At 35.4% G+C, this 5,707-nt stretch overlaps 1 non-coding gene across 1 annotated transcript; it reads right to left on the bottom strand.

Moving 5' to 3' along the window:
* Positions 1-5,328: 5,328 nt before the first annotated feature.
* Positions 5,329-5,432, bottom strand: LOC148545415 (small nucleolar RNA R71). Its single transcript, XR_015901101.1, has one exon. It is a non-coding gene; the product is annotated as a small nucleolar RNA R71 (small nucleolar RNA).
* Positions 5,433-5,707: the final 275 nt, after the last annotated feature.

The raw sequence follows: 5,707 nt of genomic DNA, 5'->3' as shown, positions 1-5,707 counted from the left end.
ATTCGATTTATCCTTAATTAAATTAAATAAAAACAAAAATATACTTTATTTACAATCCACATCATCTCCCTTTCTCCATCATGGACCTAAGTGGAAATAAACAGTCCAGAAGGACTCTAGGGTCATATGCTAACCCCACTACTGCTGCATATGGGAGTATTATCTGTATACCCCCCATAAGAGCCAGTAATTTTGAGCTAAACCCTCATCTCATTATCATGGTGCAGCAAAATTTCCAGTATTCCGGTCTTCCACAAGAAGAACCTACTGAGTTTCTGGCACAGTTCTTACAAATTGCTGACACAGTACATGATAAGGAAGTAGATCAGGCTGTCTACAGATTATTACTGTTTCCATTTGCTGTAAAAGATCAAGCTAAGAGGTGGTTAAATAACTAACCCACAGCAAGCATAAGAATATGGAAATGGTTATCAGACAAATTTCTGAATCAATATTTCCCTCCAAAAAGGATGACACAGCTAAGGCTGGACATCCAAGGCTTTAAACAAAAGGATAATGAATCTCTATATAATGTCTGGGAGAGGTATAGAGGGATGCTAAGGAAATGCCCCTCTGAAATATTTTCAGAATGGGTGCAGTTAGACATCTTCTACTACGGGCTTACAGAAAAGGCCCAGATGTCTCTAGACCACTCAGCTGGTGGATCTATACATATGAGAAAGACAATTGAAGAGGCTCAAGAGCTCATTGATACAGTTGCTAGAAATCAATATCTATACTTAAGTAGTGGGTCCTCCATGAAAGAAGAAGCTAAAGAAGTATCCACTGAACTTAGTCCTCAAGAACAAGTTGTTGAACTCAATCAACAATTGCTTATTATAACAAAATAGTTCGCATAACTTAAAGAGATGCTCCAAGACACTAAAAATGCTAACAAGAATATGGAAGCACAATTGGACCAGACAAGACAGCAGCTATCTAAACAGATAACAGAAGAATGCCAAGCTATTCAATTAAGGAGTGGGAAGATGTTGAATGTCTCAACTCAAGGCAGTAGAAAGACAAGAAAGGAAAAACTGAGAGAGGATGACCAAGCCACTGCCCAAAATCCCTCTGAGGACAGTAAGAGCCCAGAGAGGAATGATTTTGGCATTCAAACACCAGAAAAGGGTGAAGAACTGGCGTTAAACGCCCAAAAAACACCCAATTTTGGCGTTCAAACGCCAATAAGGGGTCAGACACCTGCAAGTGCTGACCACAACCCCCTTAAGCAAGCTTCTCCAACCACTTCTGTAGGAAGTAAACCTGCAGCAACTAAGGTTGAAGAATATAAAGCCAAGATGCCTTATCCTCAGAAACTCCACCAAGCGAAACAGGATAAACAATTTGTCCGCTTTACAGACTATCTTAGGACTCTTGAAATAAAGATTTCGTTTGCAGAGGCACTTGAGCAAATACCCTCTTATGCTAAGTTCATGAAAGAGATCTTAAGTCATAAGAAGGATTGGAGAGAAACTGAAAAAGTTTTTCTCACTGAAGAAAGCAGTGCAGTCATTCTGAAAAGCTTACCAGAAAAGCTTAAAAATCCCGGAAGCTTTATGATATCATGCACATTAGAGGGTGCTTGTACCAAGACAGCTTTATGTGATCTTGGGGCAAGTATCAACCTAATACCTGCATCCACTATCAAAAAGCTTGGTTTGACTGATGAAGTTAAACCAACCCGAATATGTCTCCAACTTGCTGATGGCTCCTTTAAAATTCCATCAGGCGTAATTGAAGACATGATTGTCAAGGTTGGGCCATTTGCCTTTCCCACTGACTTTGTAGTACTGGAAATGGAGGAGCACAAGAGTATAACTCTCATTCTAGGAAGACCTTTCTTAGTAACTGGACGAACCCTCATTGATGTCCAAAAAGGGGAGATAACCATGAGAGTCAATGGGGACGAGTTTAAGTTGAATGTTGTCAAAGCTGTGTAGCATCCAGACACATCAAAGGACTACATGAGCGCTGATATTATTGACTCCCTAGTGGAAGAGGTCAATATGACTGAGAGTCTCGAATTAGAGCTAGAGAATATTTTTAAAGATGTTCAGCCTGATCTGGAGGAACTAGAGAAAACAGAAGAACCTCTGAAAACACCTCAGGAAGAGGAGAAGCCTCCTAAACCTGAGCTCAAACCACTACCACCATCCCTGAAATATGCATTTTTGGGAGAAGATGACACTTTTCTGGTGATCATAAGCTCTACTTTAGATCCATAGGAAGAGAAAGCACTAATTCAGGTGCTAAGGACACACAAGACAGCTCTTGGGTAGTCCATAAGTGATCTTAAGGGCATTAGTCCAGCCAGATGCATGCACAAGATCCTATTGGAGGATGATGCTAAGCCAGTGGTTCAACCACAGAGGCGGCTGAATCCAGCCATGAAGGAGGTAGTGCAGAAAGAAGTCACTAAGTTACTAGAGGCCGGGATTATTTATCCTATTTTTGATGGCCCCTGGGTGAGCCCTGTCCAAGTTGTCCCTGATGAGCGGATAATTTATACCCTTTTTGGCATTGTTTTTACATAGTTTTTAGTTTGTTTTAGTTAGTTTTTACTATATTTTTATTAGTATTTATGCAAAATTCACATTTCTGGACTTTACTATGAGTTTGTGTGTTTTTCTATGATTTTAGATGTTTTCTGACTGAAATTGAGGGACCTGAGCAAAAATCTGATTCAGAGGCTGAAAAAGGACTGCATATGCTATTGGATTCTGACCCTCCTACACTCAAAGTGGATTTTCTCGAGTTACAGAAGCTGAATTGGTGCGCTCTCAATTGCGTTGGAAAATAGACATCCTGGGCTTTCCATACTTGCTTCAAGCCGACAATCTCCGTGGGATCGACCCTTACTCACGTAAGGTATTACTTGGACGACCCAGTGTACTTGCTGGTTAGTCGTGGGGAGTTGTGAAGAAGTGTTGTTAATCAACAATTCTGTGCTACCAAGTTTTTGGCGTCGTTGCTAGGGATTGTTCGAGTTTGGACAACTGATAGTTCATCTTGTTGCTCAGATTAGGTAATTTTATTTTATTTTTATTTTTATTTTTTCGAAAAAAAATTTCAAAAAAAAAATAATAATATATATTTTATTTTGTTCTTCAGAATTTATAAGAATGAATTCTAGAGTTTCATCATGATCTGTTGAAGCCTGGCTGGCTGTCAAGCCATGTCTAATCTTTTGGACCGAGGCTTCCACTTATCATTTGCAAGAGCCTTTTGATTTCCATCAATTTGGCTGTTGTATGAAAATGCTCTGCTAAAGCTTGGCTGGCCATTGGCCATGTCTAATCTTTTGGACCGAAGCTTTCACATAAAGCTTGGCTGACTATTAAGCCATGTCTAAATTTTTGGACCGAAGCTTTAGACTAACATTGCATGACTCCTAGAATTTTTATTAAAAATTTTGTATCTCTTTATTTTCTTTTCTTAAATAATTTTCGAAAAAATCCAAAAAAAAAATTTAAATAAATTAATAAAATCATAAAAACCAAAAATATTTTCTGTTTCTTGTTTGAGACTAGTGTCAAATTTTAAGTTTAGTGTCAATTGCATATTTTTTATTTTCACAAAAATTTTCAAAAACTCATGCATGTTGTTCTTCATGATCTTCAAGTTGTTCTTGATAATCTTCTTTGTTTGATCTTTGCATTTTCATGTTTTGTGTCTTTTCTTGTTTTTCATATGCATTTTTGAATTATTGGTGTCTAAAGTTTGAAAATTTCTATGTTTGGTGTCTTGCATGTTTTTCTTTTCTTAAAAATTTTCAAAAACAAGTTCTTGGTGTTCATCTTGATATTCAAAGTGATCTTGGTGTTCATCTTAACATTCAAAGTGTTCTTGCATGCATTTTTTGTTTCGATCTTAAATTTTCATGTTTTGTGTCATTTTTGTGTTTTTCTCTTTCTTCATTTAAAATTCAAAAACAAAAAATAATATCTTTCTCTTATTTACTCATAAAAATTTCGAAAATTTGGTTTGACTTAGTCAAAAATTTTTAAAACTTAGTTGTTTCTTATGAGTCAAGTCAAATTTTCAATTTAAAAATCCTATCTTTTCAAAAATCAAATTTTTTTCATTTTTATTTCATGATTTTTGAAAATTTTAAAAATTAATTTTCAAAAGTTTTTTCTTATTTTTAATTTTCGAAAAATTTACTAACAATTAATGTGATTGATTCAAAAATTTTAAGTTTGTTACTTGCCTCTTAAGAAAGGTTCAATCTTTAAATTCTAGAATCATATCTTTTTGTTTCTTGTTAGTCAAGTAATCAACTTTAATTTCAAAAGTCAAATCTTTTTAAATTTCTTTTTCAAATCTTTTTTCAAAATAAATTTCAATCATATCTTTTTCAAAACTTAATTTCAAAATCTTTTCTAACTTCTTATCTTTTCGAAATTGATTTTCAAATCTTTTTCAATTAACTACTTGACTTTTTGTTTGTTTTACTAATTCTTATCTTTTTCAAAACCACCTAACTACTTTTTTCTCTCTAATTTTCGAAAACCCCTCACCAGTTTTTCAAAATTCTTTTTAATTAACTAACTGTTTTAAATTCTAATCTCATTTTATTTCTTTGAATAATTTTTGAATTCTAACTCATAATTAAAATAAAAACAAAAATATTTTCCTACTCTTTTTAATTAAAATTCGAATTTCTTTTCTCTCTCATCTCTTTCTATTTATTTATTTAAGTACTAACACTCTTCTTCTTCTTAAAATTCGAACTCTCTCCCTCTTTCTGTGTTCGAATTCTTTTTCTGTTCTCTTATTTTTCATATGAGCAAGAACAAGGATAAGAACATTCTTGTTGAAGCTGATCCTGAACCTGAAAGGACTCTAAAGAGGAAACTAAGAGAAGCTAAAGCACAACACTCTGGAGAGGACCTAACAGAAATTTTCAAAAAAGAAGACATGGCAGCCAAAAATAACAACAATGGTGGAGATGCAAGGAAGATGCTTGGTGACTTTATTGCACCCTCTTCTGACTTCTGTGGAAGAAGCATCTCAATTCCTGCAATTGGAGCAAACAACTTTGAGCTTAAGCCTCAATTAGTTTCTTTAATGCAGTAGAATTGCAAGTTTCATGGACTTCCATTGGAAGATCCTCATTAGTTTTTAGCTGCATTCTTGCAAATCTGTGACACTGTTAAAACCAATGGTGTTAATCCTGAGGTCTACAGACTTATGCTTTTCCTCTTTGCTGTAAGAGACAGAGCTAGGACATGGTTGGACTCACAACCTAAAGAAAGCCTGAACTCTTGGGAAAAGCTGGTCAATGCCTTCTTGGCCAAATTTTTTCCACCTCAACAGTTGAGTAAGCTTAGAGTGGAAGTCCAAACCTTTAGACAGAAGGAAGGTGAATCCATTTATGAAGCTTGGGAAAGATACAAGCAATTGATCAGAAGGTGTCCTTCTGACATGTTTTCAGAATGGAGCATCCTATGTATATTCTATGATGGTCTGTCTGAATTGTCCAAGATGTCATTGGACCACTCTGCTGGTGGATCTCTTCATCTGAAGAAGACGCCTGCAGAAGCCCAGGAACTCATTGAAATGGTTACAAATAACCAGTTTATGTATACTTCTGAAAAGAATCCTGTGAATAATGGGAAAACTCAGAAGAAAAGGAGTTCTTGAGATTGATACTCTGAATGCCATATTGGCTCAGAACAAAATATTGACTCAGCAAGTCAAT

Source organism: Arachis ipaensis, chromosome B9, assembly GCF_059453495.1.
Source record: "Arachis ipaensis isolate K30076 ecotype BB chromosome B9, ASM5945349v1, whole genome shotgun sequence".
Lineage (NCBI taxonomy): Eukaryota > Viridiplantae > Streptophyta > Magnoliopsida > Fabales > Fabaceae > Arachis > Arachis ipaensis.
This window is presented reverse-complemented; position numbering and strand designations above follow the sequence as displayed.